Source organism: Lycium barbarum, chromosome 12 (assembly GCF_019175385.1).
Source record: "Lycium barbarum isolate Lr01 chromosome 12, ASM1917538v2, whole genome shotgun sequence".
NCBI classification, from domain to species: Eukaryota; Viridiplantae; Streptophyta; class Magnoliopsida; order Solanales; family Solanaceae; genus Lycium; species Lycium barbarum.
Window position 1 is genome coordinate 80837025 of NC_083348.1, and position 22966 is coordinate 80859990.

General features: G+C 38.1%; 1 long non-coding RNA gene across 3 annotated transcripts; it reads left to right on the top strand.

The window, feature by feature from the left end:
• Nucleotides 1-1080: 1080 nt before the first annotated feature.
• On the top strand, nt 1081-9040 carry LOC132622723 (uncharacterized). Of its 3 annotated transcripts, XR_009575977.1 has the most exons (4): nt 1081-1450; nt 3018-3167; nt 3937-8382; nt 8761-9040. It is a non-coding gene; the product is annotated as an uncharacterized LOC132622723 (long non-coding RNA). The 3 variants fall into 3 exon arrangements; XR_009575976.1 differs by lacking the exon at nt 3018-3167; XR_009575975.1 differs by lacking the exon at nt 1081-1450 and having other exon boundaries at nt 1457-3167.
• Nucleotides 9041-22966: the final 13926 nt, after the last annotated feature.

The following is a 22966-nucleotide window of genomic DNA, read 5'->3' on the forward strand; positions in this document are numbered from 1 at the left end:
AAAAAATTCACATTTTGATACGAGTGTACTTTGCAACTTATAATTCCTTTTCGTAGTTTTTAATAGTTAAATTGTAATTTAAAAAAATTGAATTCATCAAGTTTGATTGGAAGAGAGAATGGATCAAATTAGCACGTCGAAAAAATTGAGATGGAGTAGGAACTTTTTTCTTTTGAGATGAATGAGTAATTCATACTTCTGCCCAGTTTGTATACTGTCAAGTTCTACCAAGTGCCTTTGGATGGTCCTGCCGGACAATATTTTATTTTACAAAAGACCTTTGAGTTTAATTCTAAAAGCAATGTAAAAAAACAAAAAACTATCTAAACTTTAGATTAATAGTGGGACATCTAGATTTACTGTAAATGTTTATTTATCATTGTTGCTAGTTCAACATGCTATTATATACTTAACCAATATACTCCATTACTTTTTAGAAATAAAACTACTGATTTTGATCAGCTTCTATTCCAGTGGGCAACCATGGTTATTTCCCTCAACTTAATTCTTTGAACCTTTTTATCCATTCAGATTGACTTCTTTTGTGGATATCAAGATCCACTAGATTTTGTATAATCATGCCAACTTTTCTGATGATTTCTCTATATAAAAAAAATATACATTTGCTTAAAGCGATCCATTTGCCTTTGGTGGTGCCATCCAATTTTGAAAATTTTGGTACCGAAAAAGAAGCCAAGTTGCCAACCACGCTTAAATTCCTACACTATCATCATATTCTTTGTTTTCATTTTCCCTTTAATAATCCAATATATAAAGTTTATTTGTCCGATTAATTTGAATTCGCACTGGATCATCACACTAAATGATGTAAAGCCACTACTTACCAAAATGTTATCTATTTTCAAGACTCGATCAAAGACTATTGGTTAAAAGTGAAGACATCATAACCATCCAATGGGGCATCTCTCGTTGATCCTCCACTAGCATTTACACTTTAGCTACTCTATATTGACTTTCTTTATTTAGAACAATTTTTTTTTGGTAATTTTAAATGATTTTCGCTTCTCTATTAGGAGTCCAAATCGCAGGGTTAATTACGCAAATAGTCATTTAACTTGTACCATTTTTGCAGTCAAGTCACTAAATTAAATTTTATAAGTTAAAAATCATTGAATTTTCTCTAATTTGTTTGGAAAATGACTAGCGGAAAACCCACCGGACCATATATAACAGAAATGCTACTTGGCATTCCACTTAATTAAAAGATGCCAAGTGCCTTTCCATGTCAGCCCCACATCATAATACCGTAGCATCTCAAAGACTTTCCACCCCTTTAAAAAAAAAGAGAGAGAGAGAGAAGATAAAAGAATCTTTCCCAGGAAAATAAAAAATAATTCCAACAATCCCATTGACTTAAAGGGGGACGAATTTGCGATGCTAAGCTCACAAATGTGGAAAAAAGGGACTAAAAATAAAATCAGCATTCAAGGTAATTTCTTGAAAAGCTTCAGTTAAATTAGGGCCATTATATTTTCTGCATACAAACTGTTTGACGAAATGTCTGAACGAGAAATAGAATCTTAGTTTCCCTTAATATTAGAAAATACAGAATGCAAGACAAAATTCCAATATTTCGATTCTTGCCGAAGATATTATTGTGGATATTTTCTTAAGATTACCTCTTAAAACTCTCTTGCCATTAAAGTGCGCGTGTACATGCTTCATTTCTGTGCATTTCAAGACATTTAAATCAGACCCTAATGACCATTATATCCTTATACGAAATCCGAGCTTCCTGATAAAGCTTACTGAACCCTATAGGTCTGATTATTCTGTTGTAGGCTCAATTAATGGCTTGGTTTGTCTTAGCTCTAGTTCTCGTAAATTAATTTGCCTATGGAACCCTTCAATACATCAATTTAAGTTGCTCCTTATGCACAATATTAAGGTTCAAAGGACGCGTAAATGTTATGTGAGTGTGGGTTTTGGGTATGAAAAGAATTCTGATGATTACAACGTCATGAGTATTACAAACTATTATAAAGGTTGGCAAGGGACTATAGTTGAGGTTTTCTCGACCAAATTGGAATCTTGGATAGAAGTTAAGACTGATGTTCACTTAAATGTGACTACCTGTAGTTGTGATGCAATTGTTGAAGGGTTTACTTATTGGGTTATAAGAAAGACGAATGAACCTGATAAAACTGTTCTTGCCTCATTCGATTTGAGGAGCGAGATGTCCAGCATAATTCCAGTACCGGAAGTGTTGGTTGCTGAATCTCACAGTTTTAGGGCCGTGAACTATCAAGGGTCACTTGTATTGCTTGCATACTCTTCACACGATGAATTCAAGAAATGTCTTGAGGTTTGGGTGATCGAAGGTGGTAGCTGTGGAGAGGGTGTATGGCAAAAGAATTTCACCTTTGGCACGGGTTTCGATTTTTCTGCGCATTGGGGTCTTACCAGTGGAGATATAGTAGTTGAAAATTCTCCAAACATATCGTTCTTGTTCAACCTGAGAACAAAACAATGTAGGATGGGAACACGTTCATTATGTTTTCAACTATACTGAGAGCCTTGTATCGGCTAAGGGCTTCAAGCCTTTGCCCCCATCAACATATTTTTTTGGTAACAAACTGATGTATTACCAAGGAAAAGTTTTTACAATTTGAGCTGAACCCTCTAGAGTTGGACAGTAAGCCCCAACTTCTAGTACACTTGAACAACCAAAAAAAAAGTCTAGAACAGCAAACTACATTCTACTACTTACACTATGGATAATAACTAAGTTCTTGCAACATCTTGTCTAATCTAGGCTGCTTCCCTCCTTTGCAATGCACATTTTGTATAATCAACTTTATAATCATATTCTCAGTCTTCTTCTTGCTTTGGAATACTCTCGTGTTCCTCTCTTTCCACAAATAGTAGATGCAACCAGAGCAAGTCATTCTGCAAATTTTTGCTCTTGCACTACTCCCATTAGCATGTTTTCTTGCCCAAACTTGCTCCTATTCCCATGCCAGCACTGGTCTGTTGATATGCTTCCATTGTAATAGTTTGTGCCACACTTTACCTACAAATGGACAATTGAAGAATAGGTGTTGCATAGTTTCTGGGCTTGATTCACAAAGTGGGCATGTTGAGCTACAGTTAACAGGCCACTTGATCAGTCTATCCTTTCTTGCCAATCTTCCATGAAGAGCCAGGTAATGAATAAAGATCCATCTTGGACAACCTTGATTGTTACATAGAAGCTTTTTCCATAAAATCTATGGGTGCACTTTCCTGATAGAGTACTCGGTTGCAAGAACTCTGCTATAGTATATCCTGTACCATCCAAGTACTTATGTGCTTTACGTATCTTCCTAATGATCCATGATGCTTGAGGTGCTACTGTTTCCCACACTTCATTCCCTTTAATGTAATAAGCATGCACCCACCTTATCCAGAGTTTATCCTTTTTCATACAGAGGTTCCATAAGTGTTTGAGTATGGCAGCTCTATTCCAAAGTTGTATATCTGTGATGTTGAGTTCCCCTGCTGACATGGGCATGCATAAACATTTCCTATGATAGTACTGTATCTAATATATCATAGTTAACTTAGGGATTCAAATGTGTAATGACTGGCCTCATTATGGTCTATGATATGCACTTTTATGTTGCTATCTGTAGTAGGAAAATTAATCAGTTTAATGTGCATTTTGTCACAATTGTTGATATACAACATGATAGAATATCCAAATGATATAAATGCCTTCTAATGCAACTTTTTCTTCAATATTGTGAGAAGAGAACTATTTTATATTAACTTATATCTCCTGAGTTTAGTGTTTTACTTCTTTGAGTAAGATAGGCAAGATAATTGTGACTAGTAAAACTTGTAGTGTTCCAAATGGCATCTCGGTGTATGTGTAAAATAAACTAAAGAAGAAAAGATCCCAAGATTCTTTGATTAATATGCACTTTCTTGCAGGGTCCCATCATCGAGTTTCTCAGATATTACGCTGGAACTGGACAATAAGCAAGCTTCACGATATCTGTATGTGTTCATAGCCTCTGAATTTCCCATTTTCCAGATGCTTCTCCAAAGCTCAATGTTAACACTTACTGCCTAAACGACCAACACTCGTGGCACCTGCCTATGGCGTGCAGCGTTACAGGCCCTAAGGATTTGGTGACACATCCCCACTTAAACTGGTCACAATATCCTCACGTACCGACCATGTCTTTGTTGGCCTCATTTCGGTTAGAATGCTCTTATCGCTTTGGTAGTTTCTACTGTAGATCCTCTGGTAAAAGCATGGAGCACCTATTCAGGTGCGACATCAAACCAACCATATTCTAACTTGTTTACTTCAAGGCATTCTGTCACCCGGTACCTATACTCAAGCGGATATTCATCTTGAAGAAATGTCTCTGCTTAGGCATATACTCAACTCAGTTCTCATGTGGGAACTTTGCTTGGTGAACGCTCATTCCAAGCACTATCGCAATTTTCAATCTTATGTTTGAACTTTGATTTAGGAACCTGTCCTAAGGTTCTTTAATTTTTCTACTATAAATCTTTATTTTTCGCCTGTATACACCAATGCTATATGGATGGGGCAAGAATGTTGTCGCATAGTCAGCAATATACATCTGAACAAGAAAAACAATACGATGAAAATTTATATGTCGACGTGAGGCATATTAAATATTAACTGATTCTGGCTTAAAGACAATATACCAATTGTTGGTCCGGGAATACCAATCTATCCGGCCACCATATTTCTGTAGTTGTTTTCTGGTAACCTTGTAGATTGCTGCTGCATTCATGATTCATCCCTACTCTTTCAAATCTTTTACTACCCTGGTCCTGTCAACCAAAATTACTTACAAGGGTAGTGGGGAAGCCAACTTGAAAATTCTAATCTTTTTTAATTTTCATTCTTTATGGTAAGATATGCAAAGCTTACTAGCTATGTTCTCCGGTATGAGCTGTGTAAACACAAAGATGAAGGTGTCTTATTCTAAAAAAAAAAAAATGATGAATGGTGTCCTGCTTTTGTAGTGGCAGAGATGTTCACACATCGGTGCATATGTAAGATTCTCAGTATTGAACTCATTGTACTGAAACTACGAATTTAGATATAATATTTGTTGTGATTATATATATTTCGTGTCAAAAATTATAATTTCAGATGAACCCCTAGACAAAAGGCTACATCCGCCCCTGGCTGCAGGTGTCAGTGTGCTCTTCTTGATCAAATTTGGTTAATAGTTTTTCATCTTGATTTTTAACATCACTATGTGTTTCTTCTGTTATAATTTAAATAATCAAAGTGATATTTATTTTGTGGACCAAGATGAGTATGCTATTGGACAACATGAGTGAAGGTTCATGATATGCCAAAGATGGACATTCAGGTCACACATCAAAGGAAAATAAGAAAAAGAATGTGTTATATGTGTCACGACCCGATTGGGGGCCGCGACGGGTACCCGGAGCTAGTTACCGAGCATCGCTCACTCTACTACTTATCGTACTCATTTAATACTCTTTTATCAATTTTACATACCAATTGTAGGAAAATCATACTTTATCAAAACATAAATACTTTATATACATTTGCCTCCCGGCCATCAAAATAATATACATACATATGAAAACATCTTGTAAGACCATCCAACCCACACTGCGTATCTACGAGCCCCTACTAACATAATGAATAACGGAACAAGACTCCGTCATGCCCAAAATATGCATATATGAATGTACATCAAAATAATAACCATAAGCACCTCCGAACCATGGAGTGCTATCTATCAGCTGACAGCTACTGAGGACCTGGGCCAAGCTCTCCTCCCTGTCTACCTGTGGGCATGAACACAGCGTCCGAAGAAAGGACGTCAGTACGAATGTTGTACTGAGTATGAGAAGCATAACCAATGAAAGAAGACATAAATAACATAGTGATAACATCAACAAGAAGCATCTGAATTTGACTGATAATCATAAAAGAAGTAATGCATGCTATCTTACACATACTCATCATTATAACATATATGCATCATATGCAAGCTGCCCGTCCATGTCGGAACGGTGTGATAATCAATAATATTAGCCCGCGTCCAGGCCTCCCGCGTCCGGGGTACCATCTCATGCCGCCCACTAGTGGTGTCTGCCCATGCCCGTAGGTCGTGGTGTATCCGTATCGCCGCCCGCCGAAGCGGTGTCTGCCCGGCCAACTAGGCCCGGTGTGATTGCAATCATGACATGCTTAAATGTAAATACCCGTAGTAATATGCTTATCATAAGATACTTATCTTATCATAATGCGTATATAAGACTCATGATCAACTTTACTCTATCGGGGTGACGTAAGGTCGTGATCCCCCGATTTCATTATGGAACCCTTATGGACATTCTGCCTCACCTTGAAAGGACTAGCACATAAGGTGAGTGTAGGCAAGGAATAACATCATCATCATCATTCTAGTGTCATCATATCGTATAACTTATCTCGTATAGACATTCATAGGCATAAGCTTTTAACTTCTTAGAATGTAAGAACTCATGAAAGGAATAGGGATTCAAGCTAAAAGATTCATGCCATTAGAAAGAAGGGCTAGCCTCACATACCTTGGTTGCTTAGCTAGGCTATCGCTCACTTTCTCTTCTTCAATATCACGTCGTTACCTTCATGAGAGAATTCGGATCAACATTAGCAATCTAACTACAAGAACGCATCGCTAATTATAGGAAAAGTCGGACAACGCTTCCTTCGCTCGTACTAATTTTCTCATGTTCTATATCAGCTCCCAATATTCATAATATTATTCGCAATACCACAATTGACAATCGTCGTTTACGTACATTTGGCAAAATCCACCATTTTCCTCCAATTTTCCCTTATTTCTACTTCTAGCTCATCCTTGAGTTTTCATGCATTTAATGCTTGTTTCATGATATAAACATCATTTATAACGCATTTTTACTCACAACACTTCAATATTCATAGTTCAATTCCACTATCATTCATTTATGTCACTATTCACTCAATAATGACCCATTTCTATGTTCTTCTACATTTCAAGTGTCTAAGCTTTCCAATACTTCAAACAACATGGAATAATCATGAAACTTACCTTGGATGATGGTTGAACAATCCTTAAGTTGAAATACTTCAATTAGCCAAAACCCTAGTTCCACCTCCTTTAGAATTTCTTCACTTAGATGATCCTTTGTTGTGTTCTTACACTTGATTCCATGAAATTTGTGTTGTTGGTCTTGATATTCCCTTTAATTCTCTTGAATTCTTGTGGGGGAATTATTTGAAATGTTCTAGAGGTTTCTTGAGTTGTTGGGTGAATAATGAAATAATATGAGCTTAAGTCCCTTTTAAGAATCACAAAATCTGATACTTAATGAATTCTTGTCGAGATGAACAGTGATCGTAAACCACTATTTACGGACCGTATTTTGATTTACGGTCCTTCCACTGTGGTCGTATTTAACCATTTCAAAAACAGAAAGTTTTGGCTGAGGGACATGGCAGTTTACGACCTGGTTTACGGTCCGTAAACCAGTTTACGGGCCGTAAACTGGGTCGTATTTAACCATATTCAACACTGGGCAGAACTTGATATTTTTGATTAATGAAAGACGATTGCACTATACGGTCCGTAAATCACTTTACGGGCCGTATAGTGCCATATACGACCACTGGGCTGAAAATTTTTCGCGACTTTCTTATTTTCAAAAATTCATAATTAGCCATTCCCGACTTAGTAAAACATCAAACACTCAAGCCCTTCATCGTTCTACTCATCACACAAGTACGGAAAAATTTCCGAGGTGTAACAATATGACTCCATGGAATCTAACGCCTTGACTGGGGCAAACTTTCAGAAGAATTTTAAGTCAAGTCCCCATGCCTCTGCAAATTTACAACCCCTCATCTACGCCACTGGTTTGGCCCCAATAGCTCTCTTTCCTTGATAATAAGGTACTCATTGCTTAGCAACCTTTTATCCCTATTTATAGTGAATACTTTATTCCTTATTTAATCTACACAAATTCTAATACTACTATACCAATCAATTGTACACATGGAGAGAGCATATTCTTTCATTCTTTCTGCAGTAGTCTTGCAACTCTACTTCTTAGAGACATGCATTAGCAAAAACATAACCACAGATCAATCAGCTCTTCTTGCCTTCAAAGGCAGCTTTACTCTAAACTCTTCTCATCCCTTAACCCGAAATTGGTCTTCTCAAGCTTCAGCTTGCCATTGGATTGGAGTCACTTGCGGCTCTCGCCACCGTAGGGTGAGAGCACTAAATATTTCGGACATGGGCATTCTTGGAACCATTCCACCACACTTGGGAAACCTCTCATTTCTTGTTTCTCTCTATGTGAGCAGAAATCATCTACATGGTGAGATTCTCAAAGATATTGGCAACCTTCAGATGGTGTAAATCAAACACTTACACCATCTGTAAGTGTAAGTGTTTGATTTACACCATTTTTCTGAGTTTGTGGATAACTTTCTGAGTATCCTAGGTTTATTGTTACTTTCTGAGTTCGAGGAGAACTTCTTTAGTGAGTAAATAAATCAAGAATTTATAAGGAGAAGGACCAACATTCTTGCCTATTGAAATTTAATTATGGTGAAAGTTGAAAAATATGCTTTATGTTGAAAAGTTAAGCAAACAACTCAAGTCTCCGTTATATAGTATATTTTTGGGTGTGCTTAGTTCGTATTCATAATGATTGTGCCAACTCAAATTTGATCCCATTTAAACTTCTGTACAGGTAATGCTGCCTTCTCTTCCTGGCATTAGCAAATTTGGGTGACCCCAATTGAGATGATAACCAACACTTGGTCCGAGATTAGAACGTTCTTGTTTCTCTTGTGCTTTTCTCTTGTCCATATTTTGAGTGTGGTGTGTGTGTGTGTCAAATAATTTTAACATATAAGATATGTACTAAAGTTGGCATGGAGAATGCCTTGTATAATATTGATGAACATTATTATGTAGATATCAGCTTCAAAAATCAATGGAGAGTAGTAGTGTAAAATGCTCAACTACCAGCAAGGCTCTTTTGGTTACCAAGATAAACGGAGGTGTCCCAATGACTGTAGATTTAAAGCACAACTATAATCCACATATTTCACTCACTCACAAGTCACAATTGAGATGATAGTATATATCATTATCTATACATGGATGCAAATTTTGAAAACTTGAGCAATCAGACAAACTCTTCCTGACGGTTTTCATTGAAGTTAGAAAAAACTTTATGGATCTTTCTTTATCTCTATAATTTGGCTGGAATTATACCCAGAGAGATTGGGAGTCTTCAGAAATTAGAGAGACTCTGTTTGTAGTGTAATAAATTAAGTTCTTCCAAATCGGATGAGCTCTTCCAATATCTCTTCGCTAAGATGGATGTCACTTGCTTTCAATAACCTTTAGGGAATACAAATCTCTGTATTTCCTTCCCTCCAACTTCCATTCTCATCTTGTATTCTTTGAATTGCCAATATCCTTCTTCTCCTTTTGATCACACTGTGAAAGTATGCAATGTTTTTGTCCCCATCGTCTAGCCATTTAGCCTAAGCTTTTTGCCTCAAAACTGCATCCTGTAGCTTTTGGGAGTGAAAATACTCTGTCTTTGCTTTGTTTAGCTCAGTTTCACTTAAAAGAAGTAGGAGTATAGTAAAAAAATAAAATCATAGACACAGTAAAGGTTCGTGATCTGAACACACCCTAGCAAGGTGAAAAACTGAGGTTGATTAAGATGCTATATATAGCTGAACTGAAATAAAGATAGCAATGCCCACACTCAAATTGTCATAGTTTACTTGGTGATTCAAAGTCTTAATGGCTTGCCTCATGATGGTCTAAAATTTGTAATTGAGTCTCTATATGTATTAAGAAAATTGATCAGTTTTATTTGCACTTGTCACAGTTACTTGATGATATACAAGATGCACGGTGGGATTTCTAAATATTTTCTATTTAGAGTATGGAAGCATATTACTTAAACTGCCGTTGGTGAGTTTAGACTACTTGTTAAATAAGATTGGCAAGCCAGTTTTGTCAAGTAAATATTTCAGCTCTCAGTGTTGGTCGTATCTTGTTGTACGGTGTTATTGTTCCAACATAGCACTTTGACTGAGGTAACCTCTTTATTTCGAAGCCTTCGTACTTGTCTATCCAAAATGGCAATGGGCATTTCCTCGTATGTTAGCTTTTCTGTTACTTGCACATCATCAACCAGAACTATTCTTGTGGGTCACCAATACATTTGCGGAGCATCGACACATGAAATACTGGATGAACCGCTTCAAGCTCCGAGGGTAGGTTCAACTCTTATGCTACCTGTCCCACCTTATGGATAATTTTATAAGGTCCGATGTATCTTAGACTTAGCTTTCCTTTCTTACTGAACCTCATTACCCCTTTCATTGGAGATACCTTCAGGAATACCCAATCACCAACTTGAAATTCTAAATCCCGTCGGCGGTTGTACGCATAGGACTTTTTACGACTTTGGGCTGTTAACAATCGGTCTCAAATCACTTTAACTTTTTCAACCGCTTGTTGGATCAAGTCAGGGCCTATCAACTGTGCTTCTCCGGTTTCAAACCATCCAATTGGAGATCTGCATTTTCTTCCATATAGGGCCTCGTATGGAGCCATTTGAATACTGGAATGATAGTTGTTGTTATAGGCAAATTGAATAAGATGCAAATGCTCATCCCAAATACCACCAAAGTCCAGCACACACGCTCGTAGCATATCTTCCAAGGTCTGAATAATACGCTCGGCTTGCCCGTCGGTCTGTGGGTGGAATGCCGTGCTGAGCTTGACTTGAGTACCTAGACCTTCTTGAAAGGACTTCCAGAACTTGGCTGTGAACTGTGCCCCTCTGTCTGTGATAATGGTCAAAGGAATACCATGAAGTCGTACAATCTCCTTGAGATACAATTTAGCATAATCTTCCGCTGAGTACGTGGTCCTGACGGGGAGAAAATGAGCTGCTTTTGTGAGTCTGTCCACGATCACCCATATAGAATCATACTTCTCTCGCGAACGGGGTAGTCCCACAACGAAATCCATATTAATTTCTTCCCATTTCCACGTAGGAATCTCAATTGCTTGCAATAAGCCTCCTGGTTTATTATGCTCGACTTCCACTTGTTGGCAATTTGGGCACTGCGCCACGAATGCTGCTATGTTTCGCTTCATGCCATCCCACCAATACATCAATTTGAGATCGTGGTACATCTTGGTTGCACGTGGATGAATAGAATACCAGGAATAATGTGCTTCCTCTAAAATCCGTTGGCGCAAGTTTGCCACATTCGGTACACATAGCCGGCCTCGATATCTAAGAACTCCTTCTATGGAAACTTCGAATGGAGACTTTTCCTTTTCCTGAGATAGATCTCGATAGTGGCTTAACTGATGATCGTCATATTGCCGTTCCTTCACTTCTAGATTCAATGATGAAACTGTGGGGTCATTGATGCTAATACTTGCATCTCCTGAATCAATTGGCCGTACGCCGAGACTTGCTAACCGATGGACCTCACGAACCATTTCTCGCTTTTCCGAAGGAACTCCACATAAACTACCCATCGATCGGCGGCTAAGTGCATCTGCTACTACATTCGCCTTCCCTAGATGATATAGAATGTTCACATCGTAATCCTTCAGTAATTCTAACCATCGCCTTTGCCGCAGGTTCAACTCCTTCTGTTTGAAAATATATTGAAGGCTTTTGTGATCCGTATAGATGTCCACGTGCACACCATATAAGTAGTGTCTCCACATTTTCAATGCATAAATGACCGCAGCTAGCTCAAGATCATGAGTGGGATAATTCTGTTCATGCTTTCGCAACTGTCTCGAGGCATATGCAATAACCTTCCCGTGCTGCATCAATACACATCCTAATCCCACGCCGGAGGCATCACAATATACGACATAGCCATCTGACCCTTCTGGAAGTGTTAACACTGGGGCTGAAGTCAACCTGTCCTTCAGCTCTTGGAAACTACGCTCACAGGCGTCACTCCACTGAAATTTAGCCGACTTCTGAGTTAACTTTGTCAATGGGGCTGAAATAGATGAGAAGCCCTCTACGAATCTTCGATAATAACCTGCCGACCCCAGAAAACTACGAACTTCTGTAGGCGTCGTAGGTCTTGGCCAAGTCTTCACAGCTTCTATTTTTTGAGTGTTGACTCGGATACCATCATCTGAAATAACATGACCTAGAAATTCCACGAATTTTAGCCAAAACTCGCACTTCGAAAACTTTGCGTAAATTCTCGATCTCGAAGAACGCCAAGAACAATTCTTAGATGATCTGCATGTTCTGATTCTGTGCGAGAATATACCAGGATATCGTCGATAAACACTATCACAAAAGATCCAAAAATGGCCTGAACACATTATTTATTAAATTCATGAACACCGCCGGGGCATTTGTCAACCCAAATGACATTACTCGAAACTCATAATGGCCGTACCTCGTTCTGAAGGCTGTCTTGGGAATGTCTTCTTCTCTGATTCTCACTTGATGATAACCCGATCTTAGGTCTATCTTAGAAAACCACTTAGCACCTTGCAATTGATCGAACAAGTCGTCAATTCTGGGGAGGGGATATCTGTTCTTTACCGTCACCTTGTTCAACTGCCTGTAATCAATACACATTCGTAACGAACCGTTCTTCTTCCTTACGAACAAGACTGGTGCTCCCCATGGCGAGGAACTAGGCCTTATAAACCCCTTCTCAAGTAAATCTTTTAGCTGTGCTTTTAGCTCTTTCAGTTCTGCTGGAGCCATTCGATAAGGCGGAATAGAAATAGGCTCGGTGTTTGGTAATACATCAATGGCGAAATCAATCCCCCTTTCTGGAGGAAGGCCTGGTAACTCGTCGGGAAACATATCTGGGAATTCATTCACTACCGGGACAGACTGGAAAGTTGGCACTTCCGCTTCCGTGTCATGAACCCGAACTAGATGACAAATATAACCTTTGGCTATTATCTTTCTCGCCTTAAGGTAGGAAATAAACCTACCCTTTGGGGAAACTGTATTACCCTTCTACTCGAGTATGGGCTCTCCCGTAAATTGGAATCGAACTACTTTTGTCCGGAAACAAACATTAGCATAACACGATGGCAACCAATCCATACCCATAATTACATCGAAATCTATCATCTCAAGTTCAATCAAATCCGCTGTCGTCTGGCGATCACATATAATAACTACACAGTCCTTATATACTTGTCTCGCTATTACGAGATCACCAACCGGAGTAAATACCTCGAAAGGTTTAATTGACTCAGGTCTCACCCCAACACAATCAACGATATACAGAGTAATATATGAGAAAGTAGAACCCGGATCAATCAGAGCGTATACATCACGGAAAAATACAGTCAAGGTACCTGTGACGACGTTTGGGGAAGACTCGAGATCCTATCGCCCAGCTAAGACATATACACGGGGCTGAACAGCACCTGAAGTAGATGCTCCCCCTCTACCTCGGCCTCTACCTGCTGTAGTCTGAGGAGTCTGTGTTGTCGGGCGTGCTGAAGAAGAACCCGCTGCTGAACCTGTGGGCTGAGTCCCCAATCTATCTCTCACCGAAGGGCAATCTCTCATCATATGACCAACTTGCCCGCAAGCATAACAAGCATCGAAACCCTGACGACACTGTCCGGAATGTAATTTGCCACACTGGCTACACCGCGGTACTGGAGGTCTCCTCTGGCTAAAGTCTCCCCTAGACTGCGAGTCTGAGGCCCTCGAACTCTCCCCCTGGCCTGACTGAAAAGAACGGTCGAATCTCCTATTCGAGAATCTGGGAGGTGCACTAGTCGCTGACTGACCTGAGTGCCTACAATGCGTCTGTCTCGGTCCCCCTCGGTACTCACTGCTCTCCCTCATAGATCTAGCCCTCTTACCTTGTCTTCTGTCACCCTCACGATCACTTCTCTGCTGTCGTTGTAGTTCCTCGAGGTTCTGAGCATGGGCCTGTATTCGGGAAATATCCATCCCGTCTTGCAAAGAGGCTATCAAACAATCCCTGTACAGATGTGGCCCCAAACCACTCACAAATCTATAGACTCGGTCTCCCATGTCAGCCACCATAGTCGGAGCATACCGGGCCAATGAGTTGAATTGCATACTATACTCTCGGGCACTCATGCTTCCCTGTTTCAAATTCAAGAACCTGTCCGCTCTAGCTCGGCGGACTTCAGGTGGCAAGTAGTGACGAATAAAGGCATCTACAAACTCTTGCCAAACAGGAGGTGGTGCATTCTCTCCTCTCGATATCATCCAATTTTTGTGCCATAGTACCGCCACGTCGCGAAGTCTATATGAGGCCAACTCTACGGATTCAGTCTCAGAAGCATGCATAAGTGTCAGCGTCCGCAACATCTCATCGATAAAACCTTGTGGGTCCTCATCCGGCTTCGACCCGAAAAATTCTGGAGGGTTTAGAGTAAGGAAATCACGGGCTCTTGTACTAGCCGAACGATCACTTGGGCCCGCATTCTGTCGTTGTGCCTGAGCGGCAACCAACTGTGTCAATAAATGTATGGCCTCGGACACTTGTTGACCCGAAGCACCCGGTGGAGGAATCGGAGCTGAGGCTCCTCTCTGCTCTTCTACATTGGGCGCGGCCTCACTTTGCGATTCACCTTCCTCTACATTTGCCGGAGGCTCTCTTTCCGCCTGCCTCTTTGTCGTAGCTTTGCCTTTCTGGGCAGCTGTAGCTTTTCCTTTCGGCGGCATTTTTCTGAAACCATAACACACTTTTAGGAATGATATAATCCTAGACATGGCTCTATCGCACGATCTCATGAGAAGAAAGATGGTCATTTTCCTAAATGCCCTCTAGCCTCTTATTTATTAGCGTGGCGCGCAACACACCATAAAAAGGACTCTACTAGACACGGCTCGTAGACACTTCCTAGGGCGAACTGCTCTGATACCACTTCTGTCACGACCCAACTGGGGGTCGCGACGGGTACCCGGAGCTAGTTACCGAGCACCGCTCACTCTACTACTTATCGTACTCATTTAATACTCTTTTATCAATTTTACATACCAATTGTAGGAAAATCATACTTTATCAAAACATAAATACTTTATATACATTTGCCTCTCGGCCATCAAAATAATATACATACATATGAAAACATCTTGTGAGACCATCTAACCAACACTGCGTATCTACGAGCCTCTACTAACATAATGAATACATAGACGGAACAATACTTCGTCATGCCAAAAATATGCATATATGAATGTACATCAAAATAATAGCCATAAGCACCTCCGAACAATGGAGTGCTATATATCAGCTGACAGCTACTGAGGACCTGGGCCAAGCTCTCCTCCCTGTCTACCTGTGGGCATGAACACAGCGTCCGAAGAAAGGACGTCAGTACGAATGTTGTACTGAGTATGAGAAGCATAACCAATGAAAGAAGACATAAGTAACATAGTGATAACATCAACAGGAAGCATCTGAATCTGACTGATAATCATAAAAGAAGTAATGCATGCTATCTTACTCATACTCATCATCATAACATATATGCATCATATGCAAGCTGCCCGTCCATGTCGGAACGGTGTGATAATCAATAATATTAGCCCGCGTCCAGGCCTCCCGCGTCCGGGGTACCATCTCATGCCGCCCACTAGTGGTGTCTGCCCACGCCCGTAGGTCGTGGTGTATCCGTATCGCCGCCCGCCGAAGCGGTGTCTGCCCGGCCAACTAGGCCCGGTGTGATTGCAATCATGACATGCTTAAATGTAAATACCCGTAGTAATATGCTTATCATAAGATACTTATCTTATCATAATGCGTATATAAGACTCATGATCAACTTTACTCTATCGGGGTGACGTAAGGTCGTGATCCCCCGATTTCATTATGGAACCCTTATGGACATTCTGCCTCACCTTGAAAGGACTAGCACATAAGGTGAGTGTAGGCAAGGAATAACATCATCATCATCATTCTAGTGTCATCATAAAGTATAACTTATCTCGTATAGACATTCATAGGCATAAGCATTTAACTTCTTAGAATGTAAGAACTCATGAAAGGAATAGGGATTCAAGCTAAAAGATTCATGCCATTAGAAAGAAGGGCTAGCCTCACATACCTTGGTTGCTTAGCTAGGCTATCGCTCACTTTCTCTTCTTCAATATCACGTCGTTACCTTCATGAGAGAATTCGGATCAACATTAGCAATCTAACTACAAGAACGCATCGCTAATTATAGGAAAAGTCGGACAACGCTTCCTTCGCTCGTACTAATTTTCTCATGTTCTATATCAGCTCCCAATATTCATAATATTATTCGCAATACCACAATTGACAATCGTCGTTTACGTACATTTGGCAAAATCCACCATTTTCCTCCAATTTTCCCTTATTTCTACTTCTAGCTCATCCTTAATTTCCGAGGTGTAACAATATGACTCCATGGAATCTAACGCCTTGACTGGGGCAAACTTTCAGAAGAATTTTAAGTCAAGTCCCCATGCCTCTGGAAAATTTACAACCCCTCATCTACGCCACTGGTTTGGCCCCAATAGCTCTCTTTCCTTGATAATAAGGTACTCATTGCTTAGCAACCTTTTATCCCTATTTATAGTGAATACTTTATTCCTTATTTAATCTACACAAATTCTAATACTACTATACCAATCAATTGTACACATGGAGAGAGCATATTCTTTCTTTCTTTCTGCAGTAGTCTTGCAACTCTACTTCTTAGAGACATGCATTAGCAAAAACATAACCACAGATCAATCAGCTCTTCTTGCCTTCAAAGGCAGCTTTACTCTAAACTCTTCTCATCCCTTAACCCGAAATTGGTCTTCTCAAGCTTCAGCTTGCCATTGGATTGGAGTCACTTGCGGCTCTCGCCACCGTAGGGTGAGAGCACTAAATATTTCGGACATGGGCATTCTTGGAACCATTCCACCACACTTGGGAAACCTCTCATTTCTTGTTTCTCTCTATGTGAGCAGAAATCATCTACATGTTGAGATTCTCAAAGATATTGGCAACCTTCAGATGGTGTAAATCAAACATTTACACCATCTGTAAGTGTAAGTGTTTGATTTACACCATTTTTCTGAGTTTGTGGATAACTTTCTGAGTATCCTAGGTTTATTGTTACTTTCTGAGTTCGAGGAGAACTTCTTTAGTGAGTAAATAAATCAAGAATTTATAAGGAGAAGGACCAACATTCTTGCCTATTGAAATTTAATTATGGTGAAAGTTGAAAAATATGCTTTATGTTGAAAAGTTAAGCAAACAACTCAAGTCTCCGTTATATAGTATATTTTTGGGTGTGCTTAGTTCGTATTCATAATGATTGTGCCAACTCAAATTTGATCCCATTTAAACTTCTGTACAGGTAATGCTGCCTTCTCTTCCTGGCATTAGCAAATTTGGGTGACCCCAATTGAGATGATAACCAACACTTGGTCCGAGATTAGAACGTTCTTGTTTCTCTTGTGCTTTTCTCTTGTCCATATTTTGAGTGTGGTGTGTGTGTGTGTCAAATAATTTTAACATATAAGATATGTACTAAAGTTGGCATGGAGAATGCCTTGTATAATATTGATGATCATTATTATGTAGATATCAGCTTCAAAAATCAATGGAGAGTAGTAGTGTAAAATGCTCAACTACCAGCAAGGCTCTTTTGGTTACCAAGATAAACGGAGGTGTCCCAATGACTGTAGATTTAAAGCAAAACTATAATCCACATATTTCACTCACTCACAAGTCACAATTGAGATGATAGTATATATCATTATCTATACATGGATGCAAATTTTGAAAACTTGAGCAATCAGACAAACTCTTTCTGAGGGTTTTCATTGAAGTTAGAAAAAACTTTATGGATCTTTCTTTATCTCTATAATTTGGCTGGAATTATACCCAGAGAGATTGGGAGTCTTCAAAAATTAGAGAGACTCTGTTTGTAGTGTAATAATTAAGTTCTTCCAAATCGGATGAGCTCTTCCAATATCTCTTCGCTAAGATGGATGTCACTTGCTTTCAATAACCTTTAGGGAATACAAATCTCTGTATTTCCTTCCCTCCAACTTCCATTCTCATCTTGTATTCTTTGAATTGCCAATATCCTTCTTCTCCTTTTGATCACACTGTGAAAGTATGCAATGTTTTTGTCCCCATCGTCTAGCCATTTAGCCTAAGCTTTTTGCCTCAAAACTGCATCCTGTAGCTTTTGGGAGTGAAAATACTCTGTCTTTGCTTTGTTTAGCTCAGTTTCACTTAAAAGAAGTAGGAGTATAGTAAAAAAATAAAATCATAGACACAGTAAAGGTTCGTGATCTGAACACACCCTAGCAAGGTGAAAAACTGAGGTTGATTAAGATGCTATATATAGCTGAACTGAAATAAAGATAGCAATGCCCACACTCAAATTGTCATAGTTTACTTGGTGATTCAAAGTCTTAATGGCTTGCCTCATGATGGTCTAAAATTTGTAATTGAGTCTCTATATGTATTAAGAAAATTGATCAGTTTTATTTGCACTTGTCACAGTTACTTGATGATATACAAGATGCACGGTGGGATTTCTAAATATTTTCTATTTAGAGTATGGAAGCATATTACTTAAACTGTCGTTGGTGAGTTTAGACTACTTGTTAAATAAGATTGGCAAGCCAGTTTTGTCAAGTAAATCTTTCAGCTCTCAGTGTTGGTCGTATCTTGTTGTACGGTGTTATCACTGTACTCTTTTGGAATTCGAGACTATACCATAAACTCATTAGGAAAAGGAATGGATTTCAAGATTATTAATTTTGGGTAGAACTAAGACCATCTGCAATTTCGTGCAGAATTCCATCATCTAATTTCTCACATGTTACTCTGAATATATAAGGACCATATGCAGCCTTCTCGATATTGCATTTATTTTGCTTGCTTTTAATCCATCTTTCGCTTAACACGGAATGGTATATCTGAGGATGAGTGGAGTTGGGCCTTGTGCAAGAAAATGTAGATGGAGATATTGGGTTTGTTGCTGAAAAATACATAAAAGGGCCTTGGACTTGTGTTTAGCAATGATCTTTTAAGTTATTCACTCTAGTATTATCATGATTCCCTTTATTTTATACAGCTGGATTTATTTTGTCATTTTAAACTGGTTTTTTTGCTTTTTCGGTTAGGTGACAAAATCACGGGGTTAATCATGCAAATGGTCATCTAATTTATATCCCTCCGTTCATGTTTGACTTGGTACATCCTTAAAAATAATAAACAAAGTGATATCTTACTATATCATCCCTAATTATTATAAGTCATCAATGTTCGGAAATAAATTGGAATATTTAATAATAAAGATAAAATAGGTATGAAATTGTAAATTAAATTATCTTATTTTTTTTCAAACGGACAAGTAGAAGTGTATTGTTGATTGAGGGAGTAGCATTTTTGCAGGAAAGTTCATTAATTAAATTTTATAACTTAAAAAAAATCAGTGAACTTTGTCTAATTTGTTCAGAAAATGAGTTCGGGCTGAAAACCCACCGGACCATATATAACTGAAATCCTAATTGGCATTCCACACATTAATGATGCCAAATGGCTTTCCATTTCATCCCCACGTCATAATACCTCAGCATCTCAAGACTTTCCACCCCATAAAAAGAGAAATAAAAGAATCTTTCCCAGAAAAACAAAGGACCCGACAATGAATTTGGGTTTGGGTTTGGGTTTCTGCCTCTCATCAAATCATTCTCAGGTAAGAATTTCAGTTAAATTAGGGCCACTGTGGTTTCTGCACACAATCTGTTTGATGAATTGTCTGAACGAGAATTAGAATCTCGCTTTTCCCTTATATTAGAAGATGCAGAATGCAAGACAAAATTCTGATATTTCGATTCTTGCAGAAGAGATTATTGTGCATATTTTCTTAAGATTACCTGTTAAAACTCTTTTGGTGACATTTCCAATAAATGTCGGGAAATAATGAATTTTTTGACATTTATGAACAAATGTCGTAAAAAGAACGACATTTGATGCCAAATGTCATAAGAAGAACGGCATCTGGGGAAAAATGTCATTAAAACAACGATATTTAGTACCAAGTGTCGCTAAAAAAATGTTATTATTTTTGACGACATGTAGCTAAAATGTCATTAAAACAATGACATTTGATACAAATGTCGAATAATATTATGACATTTGTTGCAAATTGTCATTGTTTTTAACGACATTTGGCGAAAATGTCGTTAAACATTGACATTTGATATAAATGTCGAATACATTATGACAATTGTTTTAAATGTCATATTATTAGTCACTAAATATCGACATTTACACCTAATGTTGGAAACCTAAGTTTTTTAAAATTATCCATCATTCTTTATAGGACAATGGTCAAAAATTCTCCCCGGACAATACGATTTAGAGAAAATTTCATCTTATGTTATATTTTGGCCATTGCATAAAGTTCAAGGACCAATACGGATCATTTGCAAAGTTCAACGACAAATTCATTTAAACCCCTACACCCTAAGCAATGTATTTAAATCCCAATAATGATAATTAACATGTTAGAGTACATCAATTTTAATTCATTAAACGTGTGAATTATTTTTTTCTTTAATATATCATCACTTAATTATGATTTTTAATTATTTTCTACATACATTACTTGTTTATCCAAACCAAATTTAAAATTAATTGCTATGTCAATTTGTGGGAAATCTTATATAGTTGGGAGAGAAACAAAATGATCTACCTTTAAACTCCGTGAATGATCCAGGTTTGTCCTATATACCATGTTCGTATGGTGGCACGATGTTCTACGTGAATCCATGTTCGAAGGACATTATACCAAAGTCATACAATATACATGGTTTTATTCTGTTTATGGCATCGAAGGTTATGTTCTTTTTTGGGCTTCTAATTCTCATTCCTTTTTGGCACCTACGTTAGAGATTGAAGGTATTTGGCCCCCTGATTGAAGGTATTTGCCCCCCTTGAATTACAAATAATCTAAATTTCTGGCAAGGATAAAAGTTTAAGTCATCTATAGAAATATGAAGATTGATAGCAACTCAAAAAACGAGCCTTTATATATTATTGCATAATTACTAATTGAGAATATTGCGAGGATGTATGTCATTTGAACATCCTTTTGAAACTAGCTATAGACAATCAAATTTTACAACTAGGGGTGGGCATGATATGGTATTTGAAGCTTCAGTACGGTAATTTCGATTTTCGGTTTCTAAAAATATTATACCATTACCATATATATCAAATTAATTGGGTATTTTGCGTTACTACAGTAAATCAGTAGTCATTTAATCCACTTCAACTTACATATTCATATTGTAGAGAATTATGATATTCGGCTATTCAAGAAACGTTTCAATTATATCGTGCTAACACCTCACACATGTAAAAATATTCAAAAGAAAGTACAAGTAATTCCCTTATTACGTAAATCAATTACACAAAAAGATACTTCAATCAAGATAGAGTAGTCAAAGTTTCAACATTTGAACAATTTTAGTTTTGTAATAGTACTAGTTTATATATTTGTTTGTATAATAATACTAATTTTTATGAACGGTATATATAACTATACTTCAATATGGTATTCGGTATTTCAGTATTTTGTTTATAAATATCGAATACTATATTGAATGCCAAATTTTTTAAATGCATACCAAAAACCGTACAAAATATTAGAAAGACAATGGTACCATCCGAGGAAGAATAGGATTTTCTTCCCTGGCACTGGGATTTTCATTTCCCTATCAAAACCGCGGTATAGTAGTTTTTATTTTGGTATGGTAATCGGTATCTACCCACCCCTATTTACAACTGTTTTCAAAATAATCTGTATAAGTCTAAATAAAGTTTCTGAATCTATAAAACACTTAGTAAAAGCACATTACACAATCTGTAAAAACTTAAAACCAGTAAATTACAGAAACTGGAAAAATGAACAGAAACAGTGTTGGAAAAATATATTCAGAATATAATCGAACCCACTTAGTTCAAAGTGTGTCCTTAAGGAAATTATTCCCCTCACAGTACTCGAGGTTGATGGAATATCCTCTGTCAGGATAGAACGATTATCTTACCAGAATAGTAGTACTCCAAATTTTGGTAGCGGCAAACCACTCAATGGCAGTATATCACACAGAAAAAGGAACTTTTAAGAAGAGTAGAAGAATAGAGAATATCAGAAAATTCGTAAGGCATAATCTGAATATTAACTGGAATTTATAGCCATTAACGCACTGGTTGGGAAAAGGTTTGCACCTTTTCAGAAAGGTTTGCAACCTTTCAGAAAATATACGTTTTAAAAAATGAGGGAAATTTAAATTAGTCCGGGAAGAAACGGGTCGCGGGTCAGACACGCGGATCCGGGTCACTAACGGGTCAGGATCTGGAAATAATTAATTAATTAATAATTAATTAAATTAAAATTAAAGGAATTTTGGTCCAAAAAGATTATCAATCAATCAGATCATTTGACCAAATCCAAATCCAAATCCAAATCCAAATCCAAAGCCGAAGCTGAGCGGAGCGAGCGACGACGACGGCGCGAGGGGTCCTTTCCCCCTCAACCCTTTTAGCAACTAGAGAAGGTGTAATGTAATATATACACCTCTCTTTTTTCCTCTCTTTTTCCTATGTGGGACAGTTGCTTTAACCAAAGCATAAAGGAACCTTTTACATTCCCCAAAGCATAAAGGAACCTTTTACATTCCCCAAAGCAAAAAGGGACTTTTTATATTCTTTCACTTTTCATCCCATCATTTCCCATTCACCAATATCAAAACCCAACAACAACTAATATGGAAATTTCTATACATTATTTCTTTAATTGTTAAACCATTCTTATTTAATTACCTCGAGAACTCAAAATTAGTGAATACATAATATTAGTTGTACATTCAA